We start from the raw sequence: 20147 nt of genomic DNA, 5'->3' as shown, positions 1-20147 counted from the left end.
AGGTCTGGGGACCATGACACCAGAGTCCTTTTAGTCTCAGTCGGACCATTAAGTCTGGTCTTTTTACAAGAACTTGGGGTCTGCATCCCACTGCTCTCGTGCTCCCTCAGGGGTTCTCTGCTGTGTTCCCTGTCAAGGAAGTCATCAGTTGTAGCCGGGCACCATCTAGTTCTTCTGGTCTCAGGATGATGTAGTATCTGGTTTATGTGGCCCTTTCTGTCTCTCGGGCTCATAATTACCTTGTGTCTTTGGTGTTCTTCATTCTCCTTTGTTCCAAGTGGGTTGAGACCAATTGATGCATCTCAGGTAGCTGCTTGCTAGCATTTAAGACCCCAGATGCCATTCTCCAAAGTGGAAAGCAGAATATTTTCTTAATAGATTTTATTATGCCAATTGACCTAGATGTCCCCTGAAACCATGGTCCCCAAATTCCTGCTCTTGCTACACTGGCCTTTGGAGCATTCAGTCTATTTAGGAAACTTTTTGGTTTTGGTTTAGTCCAGTTGTGCTGACCTCTCCTGTATTGTGTGTTGTCTTTCCCTTCACCTAAAATAGTTCCTATCTATTAGTGAATACCCCTCTCCCTCCCTCCCTTCCCACTCTTGTAATCATTAAAGAATATTTTCTTCCCTGTTTAAACTATTTTTTGAGTTCTTATAATAGTGGTCTTATAAAATATTTGTTCTTTTGCAACTTATTTCACTCAGCATAATGCCTTCCAAATTCCTCCATGTTAGGAAATGTTTCATGGATTCATCATTCTTTATCGATGCGTAGTAATCCATTGTGTGAGTATACCATAATTTATTTATCCATTCATCCGTTGATGGGCACCTTGGTTGCTTCCATCTTTTTTGCTATTGTAAACAGTGCTACAATAAACATGGGTGTGCTGGATCTTATGGTAGTTCTATTTCTAGCTTTTTAAGGAAGTGAGAAATCGATTTCCAAAGTGGTTGTACCATTTACATTCCCACCAGCAGTGTATAAGTGTTCCAGTCTCTCCACAACCTCTCCAACATTTATTATTTTGTGTTTTTTTGGATTAATGCCAGCCTTGTTGGGGCGAGATGGAATTTCATTGTAGTTTTGATTTGCATTTCTCTAATGGCTAATGATCGTGAGCATTTCCTTGTCTATCTGTTAGCTATCTGAATTGTCTTCTTTAATGAAGTGTCTGTTCATATCCTTTGCCCATTTTTTAATTGGGTCATTTGTCTTTTTGTTGTTGAGTTTTTGCAGTGTCATGTAGATTTTAGAGATCAGATGCTGATCAGAAATGTCATAGCTAAAAACTTTTTCCCAGTCTGTAGGTAATCTTTTTATTCTTTTGGTGAAGTCTTTGGATGAGCATAGGTGTTTGATTTTTAGGAGCTCCCACTTATCTAGTTTCTCTTCTGCATTGTTAGTAATGTTTTGTATACTGTTTATGCCATGTATTAGGGCTCCTAGTGTTGTCCCTATTTTTCCTTCCATGATCTTTATTGTTTTAGATTTTATATTTAGGCCTTTGATCCATTCTGAGTTCATTTTTGTGCATGGTGTGAGGTATGGGTCTTGTTTCATTTTTTTGCAGACGGATATCCAGTTATGCCAGCACCATTTGTTAAAAGAGACTGTCTTTTCCCCATTTAACTGACTTTGGGCCTTTGCCAAATATCAGCTGCTCATATGTGGATGCATTTATGTCTGGATTCTCAATTCTGTTCCATCTCTATGTATCTGTTGTTGTACCAGTACCAGGCTGTTTTGACTACTGTGGCAGTATAATAGGTTCTAAAACCAAGTAGAGTAAGGCCTCCCACTTTGTTCTTCTTTTTCAGTAATGCTTTACTTATCTGGGGCCTCTTTCTCTTCCATATGAAGTTGGTGATTTGTTTCTCAATCTCATTGGAAAATGTCTTTGGAATTTGGATCCAAATTGCATTGTATCTATAGATGGCTTTTTGTAGAATAGACATTTTTACAATGTTAAGTCTTCTTATCCATGAGCAAGGTATGTTTTTCCACTTACGTAGGTCTCCTTTGGTATATCACAGTAGTGTCTTGTAGTTTTCTTTGTATAGGTCTTTTGCATCTCTGGTAAGATTTATTCGTAAGTATTTTATCTTCTTGGGAGCTACTGTAAATGGTATTGATTTGGTGATTTCCTCTTCAATGTTCTTTTTGTCGATGTAGAGGAATTCAACTGATTTTTGTATGTTTATCTCCTGAACTCTTCTATTAGTTTCAGTAGTTTTCTTGAGGATTCTTTAGGGTATTCTGTGTATAAGATCATGTCATCTGCAAATAGAGATACTTTTATATCTTCCTTACCAATCTGGAAGCCCCTTATTTCTTTATCTAGTCTAATTGCTCTGGCTAGGACCTCCAGCACAATGTTGAATAAGTGGTGATAAAGGGCATCCTTGTCTGCTTCCTGATTTGGAAGGGAATGCTTTTAGACTCTCTCCATTTAGGGTGATGTTGGCTGTTGTCTTTGTATAAATGCCCTTTACTATGTTGAGGAATTTTCCTTCTGTTTTTATTTTGCTGAGAGTTTTTACCATGAATGGGTTTTGAACTTTGTCAAATCCCTTTTCTGTATCAATTGATAAGATCATGTGGTTCTTGTCTTTTGTTTTATTTATATGATGAATCACATTAATTGTTTTTGTACTGTTGAACCATCCCTCCACACCTGGTATGAACCCCACTAGATCATGGTGAATTATTTTTGTGATATGTTGTTGAATTCTATTGGCTAGAATTTTGCTGAGGATTTTTGCATCTAAGTTCATGAAGGATATAGGTCTGTAATTTTCTTTTTTTGTGGTGTCTTTACCTGGTTTTGGTATCAGGGATATGCTGGCTTCATAGAATGAAGTTTGATAGAACTCTGCAGTGAAGCCATCAGGCCCAGAGCTTTTTTGTTGTTGTTGTTGGGAGTTTTTAAATTACCTTTTCAATTTCTTCTTTTGTTATGGGTTTATTTAGTTGTTCTACCTCTGTTTGTGTTAGTTTAGGTAGGTAGTGTGTTTGTAGAAATTCATCCATTTCTTCTAGGTTTTCAAATTTGTTAGAGGACAATTTTTCATAGTAATCTGATATGATTCTTTTAATTTCAGTGAGGTCTGTTGTAATATTGCCCATCTTGTTTCTTATTCAGACTATTTGCTTCCTCTCCAGTTTTCTTTTTGTCAGTTTGGCCAATGGTTTATCAATTTTGTTAATTTTTTCAAAGAACCAGCTTTTGGTCTTGTTAACTCAACTGTTTTTCTGTTCTTTTTATTTCACTTAATTCTGATCTAATTTTTATTATTTGCTTTCTTCTGGTGCCTGAGGGTTTCTTTTGTTGCTCTTTCTATTTGTTCAAGTTTTAGGGATAATTCTTTGATTTTGGCTCTTTCTTCTTTTTGGATGTGTGCATTTATTGATACAAATTGACCTCTGAGTGCTGCTTTCGCTGTGTCCCAAAGGTTCTGATAGGAAGTGTTTTCATTCTCATTGGATTCTGTGAACTTCTTTATTCCATCCTTCATGTCTCCTATAACCCAGTCATTTTTAAGCAGGGTATTGCTCAGTTTCCAAGTATTTGATTTCTTTTCCCTGCTTTTTCTGTTATTGACTTCTACTTTTATGGCCTTATGGTCAGGGAAGATGCTTTGTAATATTTCGATGTTTTGGATTCTGCTAAAGCTTGCTTTATGACCTAATATGTGGTCTATTCTAGAGAATGTTCCATGTGCACTAGAGAAGAAAGTATACTTGGCTACTGTTGGGTGGAGTGTTCTGTATACGTCTATGAGGTCAAGTTGGTTGATTGTGTCTTTATTGAGCTTCTTTCTGGATGTTCTGTCCTTCACCGAAAGTGGTATGTTGAAGTCTCCCACTATAATTGTGGAGCTGTCTATTTCACTTTTCAATGCTGTTAGAGTTTGTTTGATGTATCTTGCAACGCTGTCATTGGGTGCATGAATATTTAATATGGTTATATCTTCCTGGTATAAAAAACCCTTTAATCATTATATAGTGTCTTTCCTTATCCTTTGTGGTGGGTTTAAAGTCTATTTTGTCAGAAATTAATATTGCCACTCCTGCTTTTTTGATTGTTGTTTGCTTGATATATTTTTTCCATCCTTTGAGTTTTAGTTCGTTTGTGTCTCTAAGTCTAAGGTGTGTCTCTTGTAGACAGCATATTACGGATCGTGTTTTTTAATCCATTCTGCCACTCTCTATCTCTATTGGTGCATTTAGTCCATTTACATTCAGCATAATTACGGATAGGTGGGTTTAGTGCTGTCATTTTGATGTCTTTTTTGTGTGTTGTTGATAGTTTTTTTCCTACTTAATTTTTGTGCTGAGTAGCTTATGTTTATATATTGTCTTTTCCTCTTATTCTTTGTAGTTGATTTTGTTTCTGCTGAGTCTCTATTTCTTTCTTGTATTTTATTTTGATGAGTAGGATTGTTAGTCTCTTTTGTGGTTACCTTAATATTTACCCCTATTTTTCTAAGTTTAAACCTAACTTTTATTTCTTTATATCGCCTTGTCTTCCTCTCCATGTGAAAGATCTATGACTGTATTTCTTAGTCCCTCTTTGTTGTTTTAATGTTGTCTTCTTTTACATAATGACATCACTGTTTCCCTGTTTTGAGCATTTTTTTTATCTTGATTTATTTTTGTGATTTCCCTATCTGGGTTGACATCTGATTGCCCTGTACAGCGTTCTAGTCCTGGGTTGACATCTGATATTATTGATTTTCTAACCAGAGAACTCCCATTAGTATTTCTTGTAGTTTTGGTTTGGTTTTTATGAATTCCCTACACTTCTGTTTATCTGGAAATGTCCTAATTTCACCTTCATATTTGAGAGACAGTTTTGCTGGATATATGATTCTTGGCTGGCAATTTTTTTCCTTTAGTGGTTTATGTAAGTCATCCCACTGACTTCTTGCCCACATGGTTTCTGCTGGGTAGTCCAAGCTTATTCTTATTGACTCTCCTTTGTGGGTGACTTTTCATTTATCCCCAGCTGCTCTTAAAATTTTCTCTTTATCATTGGTTTTGGCAAGTTTGATTATGTCTTGATGACTTTCTTGTAAGATCTACCTTATGTGGAGTTCGATGAGCATCTTGGATAGATATCTTCCCATCTTTCACAATATCAGGGAAGTTTTCTGCCAGCAAATCTTCAACAATTCTCTCCATATTTTCTGTTATCTCTCCCTGCTCTGGTACTTCAATCACTCATAGGTTATTTCTCTTGATAGAGTCCGACATGATTCTTAGGGTTTCTTCATTTTTTTTTTTTAATTATTTTATCTGATTTTTCTTCAAGTATATTGGTGGCAAGTGCTTTATCTTCAGTCTTACAAATTCTGCCTTCCACTTCCTCAATTCTGCTCCTCTGATTTTCTATTGGGTTGTCTAATTCTATAATTTTATTGTTAATCTTCTGAATTTCTGCTTGCTGTCTCTGTATGGATTCTTGCAGCTTATTAAATTTTTCATTATGTTCTTGAATAATCTTTTTTAATTTCTTCAACTGCTTTGTGTTCCTTGGTTTGTTCTGCATATTGCCTGATCTCCTTCCTGATGTCTTGAAGAATTCTGTACATTACTCTTTTGTATTCTGCATCCGGTTATTCCAGGAAGGCATCCTCATCCAGAAGATCTCTTGATTCCCTGTTTTGAGAGCTTATTGAAGCAATCATCGTCTGCTTCTTTATGTGATTTGATATTGACTGTTGTCTCCAAGCCGTCTAAAAGTTATTGTATTAGTTTGTTTTATGTTTGCTTACTGTATTCTAGCTTCTTACTTTTTTGTGTTCTGATATGCCCAGATGGGTTGCTTGAGTGAGCTAGTGCGATTATTTTTGCCTTTGAAGCTCTAACTTCCTGTCACCAGATGGCTAGAGCTGTTACCAAGTATATGAAACCAGGAGTCCAGTCACTTTTCTTGTATGGATTCAACTCAGGTGTCCAGGTAGCTGATTATCAAGTGTGTGGTACAGGCTCTGTCCTACAGTATTAGGGGGGCAGGGGTGATTGGTGTAGGTACTGGTATCTGGTTGCAGCAGAGAGTCATGCTCTGAATAAGGCAGGGGGCTGACAACCATCCCCCAAGTGTCTGTGAGGAAAGCACGTCCTTGTTCCCTACAGCACACATGTGGGTGGATTCTGCAGATGGACCTTGGGCACTGAATGCTTTTAGCTGTAAGGACTGGGAGGTACCAGTTATCCTCGGACCCCTGTCACGAGTGGCTGGGTGACCTGAGTGGAGTCTCCAGTCCTTAGGCCCGTAATGTGGGTAGGTGAGGGCCCTGTTTAATAGCCAAAGCATTATCAAACATCAAACACCCACCTCTCTACCGCACAGCTGAAACAGCTGAAGTCTGCCAACAAGAGCCTATTCTCCTGAAATAGGCCCACACAGGTCCATGCAGGGGGGAAAGGTATTCAAAGTCCATGGACCATTTATGCCTGGATAGGAGCCACTTCTGTCCTGAGCTCCCAAGGTTAGTGGAGCTGGCAGATTATCTTTTCCCCAGTTGTGAATTTATTCCTTCTCCAAGGCTGGGAGAATGGCTCAGGTTGTGCAGCAAGACCTACCTCAGGTCCAGGGAAATCAACAGCCACTGAAGCCAGCTTCGGGGTGGGGGGCGTGGTAAAATATATGCAAATACTTAGCTTTTACTGAGAGCGCCATTCTTCTCTGGTTCCAGAGGTGTGAGTAGGCCATGCGGCTGGATGTTTCTCCTGAGGAAACTGCAGCCAAACACTACCACCAGTCCACCGAAGGCACTCCCAGGAATGGTGCTTGAGGGTTCCCAGCGATTTGGGTCCTGTAACTCCTCTGTGCTTCTGAACCGTCTCTTGCTACCCATGCCACTCAGTCCATTTTCTGACTTTGCCTTTGATGTTATGGGCTTTTAGCTTGTCATAAGTGTAACATTTTCACTTGTTTTTCGGGTCTTTGTTGTAAGAGGGTTCACTGGAAGCATCTGACTACTCCATCATCTTGGCTCCTCACCCCCCCAAAATGTTTTCTTTTATTATGAAACTTTTCAAACATAATAAAAAATAAAAAGAAAATGGTATAATAAACCCTACAACCCAAATTTAAAAGTTACCAAGATTTTGACCATATTTCCTTCATTTCCTCCCCTTTCTTCTTCCTTTGCAGGTCCAAAGGATGCACTCTGCTCTTGGCCCTACTTTCTTGGTGATATGAGGTCCCCATGTCTCTCTGCTCCCTTCTATCTTTTATATCTCAAAAGAGATTGACTTAATACGGAACTTAATCTTGTAGATTGAGTCCTGTCTCATTAATGTAACTGCTTCTAATCCCACCTCCTGAACATCATACAGGTAGGATTTACAACACACAGGAAAATCACATAATGTGACAAAATGGTGTTCAATCACACAATACTGGGAATCTTGGACTAGTCAAGTTGACACACATTTTGGGGGGACACAATTCAATCCATGACAGCAGTTGAGAAATAAGCTTCTATCTTCTGAACTTCAAGCTACTGTTGTTTACTTTGGTTTCTGTTTGTTTTGACACGTGTACCCAGACAAATCCTAACTAATACAAATTTCTATACACTTCCTCCCACATTCCTCAATTATAGTCAAACTAGGCACACAGAAAAATGTGTTATCTCTGAGTTAATATCACTTCATCTAATTATTATTGAGATGTATTATATTCAATTTAATGTTTCTTCCCCGCCCCCCAAGCCATATGGAAGCTTTATTTCTAACATGATTTCTAACATGATTGATTTCTAACATGATTTCTGTACATCAGGAACATAAGTAATCCATTTACAAATAAAACTGACTTCTAAAAGAAATGATGACAAAACCAAACTGGTATTTGCTATGAATCCATAGGGGTTTAAGTTTCAAATCCAACCAAGAAGTTTGTTACTATCTCTTTCAGTTTTGCATCTAACTGTTCTGGGAAATCTTTCCATCAGCCCTGATAACGCCCAACAGGGACTGGTGATGGTAATAATGTAAGACAAGAAAGTATTCCCAAGCTTTGTGATTTTGCAGGGGTCTACTTTATCAAGATAGCCCCTTACACCAGCATAGATGACAGCCACTTGTTCTTTAATAGCCATGGAAGAATACTGTCCTTGCATCAGCAACCCAGTCAGACAGATACTAAGACTCAGAGTTGTTGAGTGGCAGCATCAAGTTCAGAACTGAGCTGGGCAAATGCAGCCACCTCACAGTACCAGGCCAACTCCAGCTTTATGGTACCTGCCACCCACTTCATGGCACTGGTTTGCCCAGTTATGTTAAGAATAATGCCCTTACAAAATCGAAATCAACATCTCAATGAGATACTATTGCACATTCACTGGAATGGCTATAATTAAAAGGATTGATAAACTTGTGTGTTGGTGCGGACATGAAGGATCTAGAACTCTCATATACTGTTGGTTGGAGGATACCTTTGTAGAACAATTCTGTTTCCAAGAAGGTCTGTCCGTCAGTAATGGAAATGGCATTCACTGCAACATAAGCAAACAGATCACCAGCTTGTATTTCTATGACTGGTAAAGCAGTCAAGGAGCTGCCACCAAAAGAATTGTTCATTTTGGCTGCTTTCTCCAGCAGACAGGAATGTAGATAGAACACATCACCAGAATAGGCGTCACAACCAGAGGGTTGGCAGAGTAACAGATATCTGACGGTAAGCCACAGCCTGTTTGGACAATAGATGATGAAGTGTGCTTGCGATTCTCTAAAATATTCTCCCATAGAAAGCCAGAATAAGGAGACAGGTACTGAAGTGGGGGAGCATCAGAAGCAGTAGCTGAAACCACAATGGTGTACTTCATGTCAACTGCACCTTTGAGTCTCTTTACCAACTGGGCAACAGTGCGTCCCTTGATCAATAGTAATGTAGATACACTATAGATTCTTCTTTTCATCAGTTCCATCATTGAAGTGTTTCTGGTTAATGATTGTGTTAATAGTAATTGATGTTTTGCCAGGCTTTCAGTTACCAATAATCAACTCACACTGACCACGACCAGTCAACACCTAACTAACTACAGCTTTAATGCCAGTTTGCATTGGTTCCTTCTCAGAAATTCTATTAATAATTCCAGGGGTTTTCATTCCAACTCGCCTATAGGTCTTGGAACCAACTGGACTCTTTCCATCAATAGCATTACCAAGGGCACCTACTACATGATTCAGCAGCTCCTCACGGACTGGAACATCCACAATGGCTCCTGTTCTCTTCACAATATCTCGAAAATATGGAATGCTTCTCAAATTTTCATGTCATCCTTGCATGAGGGCCATGCCAATCTTCTCTGTATCGTTCCAATTTTAGTATATGTACTGTCAAAGCAAGTGCTCAATTTAATGTTTTAAAATGACAAATTTTCAACCTCCAAAACTCTTTTCCCTTGGTTCTGTACTTCCTAAATAATAAACATCTTTTCTCCTTTCTTAGTTGATAAGCTGTGGTCAAAATATTAAACAACACAGGAAGCAACAAAAGAAAATGGAAGGAATACACAGAGTCACTGTACCAAAAAGAACTGGTCAATATTCCACCACTTTAGGAGGTAGCACATGACAAAGAACTGATGGTGTTGAAGGAAGAAGTCCAAACTGCACTGAAGGCACTGGTGAAAAACAAGTCTCCAGGGATAAACAGAATATAAATTGACATGTTTCAACAAATGGATGCAGCGCTGCAAGTGCTCACTATGCCAAGAAATTTGGAAGACAGCTACTTGGCCAACCTACTGGGAGAGATCCATATTTGTGCCCACTCCAGAGAAAGGTGATCCAGCTGAATTCGGAAATTATAGAACAGTATCATTAATATCACACACAAGTAAAATTTTGGTGAAGGTAATACAAAAACCATTGCAGCATTCTACAGGGAACCGCCAGAAATTAATGCTAGATTCAGAAGAGGACATGGAACAAAGGGTATCATTGCTGATGTCAAATGGATCTCGGCTGGTGACTGATTACTCAATAAGCAAGGCATTGTGGGCTTACTTGTGCTTATTAATCTGTAGTGCACAGTTGTGCAAAATATCACCTATTTTTCATCACATCTTTGATGTGGTGAAACCCATGTTAAACCATGCACTACGGATTAGTAAGTAAACACAATTAAGCCCACGAGTAACTTGCTAACTAGATAATCTGTCCCTGATCTTGGCTGAAAGCAGAGAATATCAGAAAGATGTTTACCTGTGTTTTATTGACCATGAAGAGGTATTGGACTGTGTGGATCATAACAAATTACGGATAACATTGTGAAGATGGGAATTCCAGAACATTTAATTGTGCTCATGCGGAACCTGTAAGTATGTAGACCAGGAAGGAGGCAGTCATTTGAACAGAACAAGGGGATACTTCTTGTTTAAAGTCAGGAAAGGTACTCGTTAGAGGTGTATCCTTTTGCCATACTTATTCAATCTCTATGCTGAGGAAATAATCTGAGAAGCTGGACTATATGAAGAAGAATGTGGCATCAGGATTGAAGGAAGACTCATTAAGAACCCATGATAAGTAGATGACACAACCTTGCTTGCTGAAAAGTGAGGAGGACTTGAAGCACTTACTGATGAAGATCAAAGACCACAGCCTTCAGTATGGATTGCACCTCAACATAAAGAAAACAAAGATCATCGCAAGTGGACCAATAAACAACATCATAATAAACGGAGAAAATATCGAAGTTGTCAAGGATTTCATTTTACTTGGATCCACAATCAATACCCATAGAAAACAGCAGTCAAGAAATTAAAAGACCCATTGGATTGGCAAATCTGCTGCAAAAGACTTTCTTAAAGTGTTAAAAAGCAAAGACGCCACTTTAAGGACTAAGGAGCATTTGACCCAAGCTATGGTATTTTCGATCGTCTCACGGGCATATGAATGCTGAACAATGAATAAGGAAGACTGAAGAGGGATTGATACACTTGAATTATAGTGTTGGCAAAGAATATTGACTATACCATGGATACCATCGACTGCCAGAAGACCAAACAAGTCTGTCTTAGAAGAAGTATAGCCAGAATTCTCCTTAGAAGCGAGAATGGTGAGAGTTCATCTTACATTCTTTGGATGTGTTATCAGGAGGGATCAGTCCCTGGAGAAGGACATCATATTTGGTAAAGTAGAGGGTCAGTGAAAAAGAGGAAGACCCTCAACAAGGTGGACTGACACAAAGGCTGCAATGGGCTCAAACATAGCAACAATTGTGAGGACGGCACAGGATCGGGCAGTGTTTTGGTCTGTTGTACATAGGGTCGCCATGAGTCAGAACTGACTTGATAGCACCTAACAACAACAACAACCCAAGTATACCAATTGTTTTGTCCTTAAAAGAGGTCTTTTTTTTTTTTTTAATTTTGCAAAAAGATTTTAAGAAGGGTGGAAAAAGCCTGAACTGTTGAAAAAGTAACATGCATTGGATATTGAAATGAAGCCCAGCCCCGACCTGTGTCAGATCTCTGAAAATGCATCACTGATTTCAGAGATGGTCTGAGTGAGCTACAGTAGGCTGCCGCAATTGATGTAGTCATATCAGATCACAGTATATGTACAGAAGTTCAGATACTGTCAACAGTTCTCCATTCAAAAGGTTTCTTATGTAATTTTATAGCTGGTAAGTCAAACCCTGATGACACAGTGAAATAGAACCAGGATATTAAAGCATTTAAACACGGGCTTTTAATTTGTTAACCAAATATTAGGACATTTTCTCCATCACTTTCCATATGGGGGGGTGGGATGAAACTGCAGTAAGGAAGAAAAGTATTAAGGTTTCTTTCAAAGATGCAGGCTGACTTCCAATATCCCAAACTTTCAAGATTATGTAATCCAACAGGATCTAATAAAAAGGAATTCACAAAAGAGATTTAACATTATTTTTACAATTATAAATAATTCTCTGTTGAAACAGTCCATCAAATTTTATTTTAAAGAAATGTGAACGATCAAGTGTTTCCATCAATCCCCTCCAGCAGTGCTTTGAGTCGAACGAGAAATTCCTGTAGAGATTGTAATTCTGGACTTGCTGCTGTTCATCTGCTGATGAGAAGTTTGAAGAACTTACTATATCGTACATGTGAGAGCAAAATGTTAAAACTACAGATCTTATATTTTCAAGAAAATTCCTAATAACGAAGCCTCAGAGAATATGTAAAATCCTGCCTTATATCTCATTCATGTCCCAAGTGTTTATTTTACCATGTGACTTCAATTTTCAACTACCATAGACATCAGAAAAATAGCTCTCAGATGTCAACTGCCTGCGCTCTGTTAGGAGACTCCCTTTATGTGTGTGTACATGTGTTCATGTGTTATTGCACAAAGTATGCACCAATGTCTCCTATCCCAAGTGTTTATTTTACAATGTCACCTTAACACTCCTCCCCTTGAGAGGTAGAGCTGATGTCCTTTCCCCTTGAAACTGGGAAGACATTTGTGACTGCCTCAACCAAGAGAGTACTGCTGCAGTGACTGTACTTGAATTCCAAGACTAGATGACAAAAATGCCATGTGTTTCATCTTGTTCTCTTGAGACATTCACTATGCGAACCCAGCTGCCATGCTGTAAAGAAGCTCAAACTAGCCCATGGCCAAGAGACCACACAGAGAAACCATGTGAAGGTATTCTGGCTAATGAATAGTATTGACTGCCAGACATGTGAGTGAAGATATGCCCAGATGATTCCAGCCCTCAACTGAGTCACCGCCAGCCTTTGAGTTTTCTCGGGGAGATTTCATGTATGATGTAGTCATTGATCTTCACTGTATCCTATCTGAATTCCTGACCACAAAACCTGTATGCATAATAAAGTGTCACTTTATGCTGCCACATTTTGGGGTGGTTTGTTACTCAACAACAGAAACCGGAATGTACCTATAACCCATATTAATAATGATGAATCTTCCATTTATATAAAATCTCCCCCAACAAACCCACATAATAAACTTCATGTATTTTCAGAGTACTCTTCAGATATGAACTAGGGACCAAAAGCATTCGGCCCATTAGAGGAGACTAAGAGATGGAAAAGAACATCACATGCCTTTTCCTAGGCAAGAACTAAGATCTTCTGTCTTCCAGTACTAGACTTTTCCTCGAAAGCCACACCCTAGCCCAATTAGTCTCAATTATTTTTTTTTCTTCAAATTTTTATCTTTATCGGAGATAATCTCCTGAGCTCTAGGCCCTTGACTACAAATGCCTGCTGAGCTTTTCTACTTGGATATCTCACCATTATTTCAAACACAGTTTGTCTCGAACCAAACCTATAGTCTTCTTTGCAAATCTGAATCTGCTGAGAAGATGATGAAATAAATAACGCAAAATATTAAAAATTGGTGAATCTGGTAAAGGATATACAGGAGTGTTGCTTTGTATGATTCTTGGAACTTTTCCGTAAGCTTGAAATTATTTTTTTGAAAAATTCTTAAAAAAAAGAAAAGGGAGAAGGAGTGGAAACAAAAACAACCTACTGCACACTTCTCTAATTCTAGTAGTGAATGTCTGTTGCGGCTGAGGCTTAAATTTTCAGAGTAATCATTCCAGAGTTCCTCATCTCCTCTATCTAATTAATCAGTAAGTATTGCTAGCTGTAATAAACATCTTCTTTTTTTTTTTTTTTTTTAATCTTCCCACTATCTGCTCCCTCTTCCTTCTGCTAGCAAATAGTGTCAGAATTTTCCTTTGGAGAACAACTCTTCTCTAATTTTTGATCTTTGGTAATACTAGGATTCTCTTCAATCCCCTGGCTCCAGGGATAGAAATGTAACCCACATATAGTGTCTCACAGGTGGTCAAATAAGAAGCAGTAAAAAAAAAACCCAGTGCAGTAGATCCCTTTAATGGTTTAAAAAAAAAAAAGAAGAAAGAAAGAAAACCCATTGCTGTCAAGTTGATTCCGACTCATAGCGACCCTGCAGGACGGAATAGAACTGCCCCATAGAGTTTCCAAGGAGCACCTGGTGAATTCAAACTGCTGGCCTTTTGGTTAGTAGCCGTAGCACCTAACCACTATGTCATCAAGTTTTCCTTAACGGTTCGAGTGGTTTAAAAAAAAAAAAACCATAACAGATATCACTGGTTCATAGAGACTGCTTTTGTTTTTCTATTTTGTCTAAGAGAGGAATGTGTACATATCCAATAAAAGTATTACTTAGGGTGAGTTTACTGCAGAAAAATTACATTTTCTATAAATAAGAGCTGATTTTCTCTCTCTTTTGCTTTTTCTCTCTATCTAGCTCTCACCCTGGCACAAATGTAATTTCTCAAGTCAAAATATTATACCTAGGTAGGACTATCTAAAATAAAATACTAAGGACCAGAAGCTATTCTTTCAAACTTTCTTGAGCCATTATATTGCATAGGAGCACTTCCTGTTCCAGAATTCTCTTTTCCCCCTGCAGAATGCCTAAATAAACAATCCCCGGAAGACCCATAAAAAAAGGCATGTTTTAAAGTTTATTAAGGAAATGTTCTGCATCCCACTTTGGTGAGTGGCATCTGGGGTCTTAAAAGTTAGTGAGCGGCCATCTCAGATGCATCAGTTGGTCCCAAGCCATCTGGAGCAAAGGGGAATGAAGAACACCAAAGAGTTAAGGGTAAATATTAGCCCAAGAAACAGAAGTGCCACATAAACCAGAGACTCCATCAGCCTGAGACCAGAAGAACTAGATGGTACCTGGCTACCACCAATGACTGCCCTGATGGGGAACACAACAGAGAGTCCCTAATGGAGCAGGACAAAAGTGAGTGCAGAACCCAAATTCTAGTAAAAAGACCAGACTTAATGGTCTGACTGAGACTGGATGAACCCCAGAAGACATAGCCCCCATACTTTCTGTTAACCCAGAACTAAAACCATTCCTGAAGCCAACTCTTCAGACATAGATTAGACTAGACTATAAGACATAAAATGATACTTGTGAAAAGTGTGCTTCTTAGCTCAAGTAGATACACGAGACTAAATGGGCAGCTCCTGTCCGGAGGCAAGATAAGAAGGCAGAAAGAGATAGGAGCCAGTTGAATGGACTTGGGGAATCCGGATTTCCCGTGGTGGAAAGGAGGAGCATGTTGTCATATTATAGAGAGAGCAACTAGGGTCACATAACAATGTGTATATAAATTTTTGTATGAGAAACTAACTTAAGCTGTAAACTTTCACTTAAAGCACAATTTAAAAAAACATCTGAAAAGCAAGAGAAGGCAAGTTTCTAATAGGAGCAGAGCCAACAAGCACTTCTTTTGCATCTTTTGATTTACCACACCATAGCCCCAGGTCTTAAAAACAGAGGAGTTGGATATTTGCAATTTTATAAAAACTAGGTTGGTTGGTTTGTTTGTTTAAAGAAAAGGAACTTCTTAGAGCTATGTGCATTAGGGGCAAGGAGAGGGGAGGGGCGGGAAGTAAGTAAATATTCTTTCAAACACTCAGTCTAGTTGCTCCAAGAAGCCCTAATGTGCACCGATTTTCCTTGCTGAGTCTACTTTGCCTCCTTGAATGCCAACACATGCTTTCTCAAATCTATAAAACTCAATCAAATTTACAACACTTCCCCTCTTATTCCTTTATCCTACCAACTAGCATCATTGCCCTCTGCGGCCACTGCACTCTTACCATAGCAGAATGATTCCAGAGCAGTCTATTGGCTCGTCTACTCACTTTTTACCTTTTGCTAAGTCTGCAAGGATTGATTTAATGTCCTTTAATCATCCTTTTTTTTTTTTTAATAAACCAGGCCTTCAGGTTTGTTTTAGTGTATCTTGTCACCTAGAAGCTCCACTGGTAGGTTGAGGCCCTTGTATGGCATCCAGTGATTGATGCTGAGTCCCATCCTTACTAGTATTTGCTCCTTGGAGGTGAAAAAAAATAAATGTTTTATAAAGCTCAAATCAGCCTTATCAAACAAAACCTCTGCTAGATCAGTGAATGACAGGTGACAGCAGGAGACAGCAGTGCTGGCCTCACCAATAGAAGTCACTGTAGCTAATGGAAGCTATTATGGGAAAATTCTGGCAAGAAGTTTTCTTTCTCTTTTTTCTCCTCTAGACAGCTAAAAAAATTTTTTTAAGAAAAAAATGTATTCAGTTGCTAAGGTAACTATGGTTTCAAAACTACCGTAACAAAAGCCAGATATCACATATCAAACTACCAAATTGTTAATCTGACTGGTATTTTTAAATAACTACTGGAAAGAAATGTTTTCTCCCTACCTAGTTTTAGTTATACTTACAGAACAGAGGAAAAGGGGGAGCAGGAGAAGAAAGAAAAAGGAAACTGGTAGATTCTTTTAAGAAATTCTTTTGCCTTGCTCAATATTTGTTAGAAATGAAAATCCATTCATGTCACAGATACATTTGCATGCAAGAATTGTTTAGTCAGATTCAAAACATAAGGAGGATGATGGGTTATCCTGTTTCCAATTTTTCTTCCTGCATTTCAAACTTTGCCTGCGTTTTAAGTGAAAGGTTTTCTGCAGACTCTTGGTAAAAAAGGAGCTGGTTATTTAAGGGAGTCTCACATGTTCTGAGATGTTTTATGGGTGATTGTGTTTTTCCTGTGTCTTACTTTTCATCACTTGATTTAAAGAGAATCTCAAAGAGCCATCAGGAGCTTGGACTCTGGAGTTGGACATAGCTAGGACTGAATTCCTTTTCTAACCCTTACTAAATTCCTTTAACTGTCTGAGCCTCAGTTTATTTATAAAAAAGGTATCAGTCTACAGGACAAATGACTTGGTTACTTCAAAAAAAATTGTAATGAGAGAAAAAGAGACTTATCAACTAAATGTCATGCATGGGTATTGCTTAGATTTGGTTTGAGATAACCAATTGTAAAAAATAGTTTATGAGACAACTGATAAAGAGATTTGAAAATATTAAGGGTTATTTCAAATTTGGTTAAGTGTGATCATAACACGGTTTTGCATTTTTAAAGCATTATCTTTTAGGAATACATTCTGGAATATTTACCAAAAAAAAAGATATGATGTTTGGGATTTGCTTCAAAACAAGGAAGGGGGGAATGGATAGGTATAGATGAAACAAGTTTGGCCATAAATTGACAATTGTTGATGTGGGTGATGACATACAGGGGCTCATCACAGTATTCTATCTACTTTTAAATGTATATTTGAAATGTTTCATAACAAAAGTTTAAAAGAGAGATATCAATAACATTCACTTGACAAGATTGTGTGAATTAAATGAGATGCTGTGTGTAAGACACTTGGCAGAGTGCTCAGCACGTAATATTTGATCAATAAACGTTAGCTATTATTATTACTATTAGAGTCAACACTTACTCCTTCCCAAGTACAGACCTGTAAAGGCCAGACCATGAAACTTGTTCTTGATCGGAGCAGCTAACCTTACTGCTTCCAAAACAGGTAACTGCAGGCTGTTGTTGTATTCATGTTCATCCAACCTGATTCCGTACTAGGTCCTTGTTTCTCCTATACACACTAAAATTCTTTTTTTATAGTGGCCATTGGCTCTGCCTTTAGTTCCAGAGTTTCAGCTGAGAATACAATTTCAGTGAAAAGCAAAAGAACTTATAAAAACCTAACCATTAGTAAGTACTAAGCACATTGCTGGGAATTTCCCTCGTACATTATTTTATTATTGGAAAACCCTGGTGGTGTAGTGGTTAAGGGCTGCTAACCAAAAAGTCAGCAGTTAGAATCCACCAGGCGCTTCTTCGAAACCCTATGGGGCAGTTCTACTTTGTCCTATAGGATCGCTTTGAGTTGGAATCAACTCCATGGCAATGTTTTTTTTTTTTTTGGTTTATTTTATTTAACCTTCACAGCAATCCTGAGAAGTAGAAATTATTAGCTTCATTTTAGAAATGAAGAAGCTGAGAAGTTTTGTGGCCTGTCAAAGATCACAGCATCGTTAATTGGTGGACCTTAACTCAAACCCAGGAGTATCTGGGTGGTGCAGATGGTTAAGCGTTCACTCGACTACTAGTACTAGCCCAAAGGTTGGCAGTTTGAACCCATCTGGAGGTCTCTAGGAAGATAGGTTGAAGGTCACAGCCTTGAAAACCCTATAGAGCAGTACTACTCCAGGATGCCTGGGAGCTGACTCCATGGCAACCAAATACAACTGGAACTCAGCTCCTGAGGTCTCTGAAGGACGTGTGCCTATCTAGGAGCCATGGCTATCATCCCACTTGCCTGTTTTTCCTTGTCCTAGCTTAAAAACAACCACATCCCAGAAAAAGTTAACATTCGAGATGGAAAGAGCCTAAAACCATATCCATCTGCCTGTGGACTGAGAGACAGTGCTGGTTTCCAAAGGTGGTAAAAGGTCGGAATATCCGTTAAAGAGAGTCACAGGCTTGGGAAGAAGGTGAGATGAGGGGAGGCCTAGGAATGATGGGTAATAGGGAAAAACAAAAGTTTTTTTGAGATTGCACTGACATTTGCGTTTAATTTTCCTCTTATCCCACATGCTATTCAACTTTTAAGTGAAGGAGAAAGCAGGGAGAGATACCTTATAGAAGAGTTCAATTCCAGAAATTAAAAACAGCCGGCCGCCATCCAATACCGTGCGGCCCAATTCAAGCACCAGCGGTAGTGCAGTTCGGTGGTTGCGCTGACACCATGAGGACATGACTTTGACTTTAGAATATTTCTTATTTAAAGCGGGATAGTTCCATGCAAGGCAGGTCTCCGGTGACAACAGGAGTTGTTTATATCGAACGTGCCAGGGGATGGAGTAAAGGTTTCCGAGAGACAGCAGGAGAAACAGAAACTCCCAGCAACAGAGCTGCCCGAGGAGAAAGTGTTAGTGCCTCCAGCTTACTGGGCTCACTCCAGCGCGTCGGGAGGAGTCGGTTCTTTCTGCAGTCACTGGAAAGATTCCCCGCTAACCCTTTCCGGGCCAAGGCCCAGAGGCCCTCGCTCTAAAGCCACTCTAGCAGCTGAGAAGCTGTAAGAAGCGAATACCATCCCTCCACAGAGCCCACCACCTACCTCCCCAGACCTCCCCGCCCCCTGCGGAGAAACCCGGGTCCCTTCCCAAGGGATGGGCTAAGGTACTCTCAATTAGGAAACAATAGCTGTTTAAAAAGAAGCACAATTAACCCGCGCTTTTTTGCTCCTGCAAAGGTGGCATTTCCGGGAGCTCCCCTCGGGAGGACTCTGGCAGATTCGAGGAGCTGGAGAGGAAAAGGAGCCACCGTGCAAGGACCCGGGCGTCCCGAGAGCGAGGCAAACCTGCCTCCCTGGCCCCGCCCCCAGCCTTCGCGGGGCCGGGAACCTCTGAGTGCGAAGCCGCCCCCGTCACACCCCCAACACTGCGGCTGATCTGGGGGCGGGGACGGTCCAGAAGCCGGAAGGCAAGGGGCTTGGAGCGCTGCATTCAGTAGCTCGGAAGCTCGGGCAGTCCCAGCGCGGCCCCAGGTCCTAGCTTCAACAGCGCACTCCAGCGAGGGCGCGGGAGGGGCGCGAGGTGTCACTGCTATCAAGTCCTTTTCTTTCCCTAAGGGAGCCGGCTCTCGACCCCTTGGAGGACGGGGATTCCACGCGTTCCCTCCCCCCGTTTCCGCGGGTCGGAGAAGAGATGTGGAGTTAGGCTGAAGTGAATATTCCGTGTGCTCTGTAATTACGCACACACTGAAATTTTCACCGTTGACTTAAGTTACTTGGCGCTGCGAGGACTGGGGCCCTGTGTATTGATTAAACGCAGCCTCTATTTACCTAAACAATATATGCAGAGATTAGCAACGTTCATTTGATCACAATAATGGGGTTGACAATTAAGGGGCAATGCATCCCAGATGTAAAGAAGCCTATGGAAGGCGGGCGGACCGGCGGGGAGTTTCTCGAAGAGGGGCGCTGGGGGGACTGCGGCTAAGGAGATGCGGAGCTCGGTGCAGAGCAGGAGGCGGCGCCGAGGCGCAGCGGGAGGCGAGGGGAGGCCCAACCGCGTCCAGGCCGCCCGCACCGCGCTGCAGAGGCCCACAGCTGGCTTTGGGGAACCCGAACACCCCCGCCTCCCGGGAGCCATCTGGAGCGCGGAGCCCGCCTCCCGGCGGCGCTATCCCCGGCATTAAGGCGGTTTTTTCTGCTGCTGGCTGACTGGGAAGGAGGATGGACGCCGC

General features: G+C 40.2%; 1 non-coding gene and 1 pseudogene across 1 annotated transcript; both read right to left on the bottom strand.

The window, feature by feature from the left end:
- Positions 1–7788: 7788 nt before the first annotated feature.
- On the bottom strand, positions 7789–18655 carry LOC100654669 (ATP synthase subunit alpha, mitochondrial-like; annotated as a pseudogene).
- On the bottom strand, positions 9267–9373 carry LOC111749501 (U6 spliceosomal RNA). The gene has a single exon (XR_002784633.1). It is a non-coding gene; the product is annotated as a U6 spliceosomal RNA (small nuclear RNA).
- Positions 18656–20147: the final 1492 nt, after the last annotated feature.

The sequence above is a fragment of the Loxodonta africana genome, chromosome 6 (genome assembly GCF_030014295.1).
Source record: "Loxodonta africana isolate mLoxAfr1 chromosome 6, mLoxAfr1.hap2, whole genome shotgun sequence".
In the NCBI taxonomy this organism is placed as follows: Eukaryota; Metazoa; Chordata; class Mammalia; order Proboscidea; family Elephantidae; genus Loxodonta; species Loxodonta africana.
This window is presented reverse-complemented; position numbering and strand designations above follow the sequence as displayed.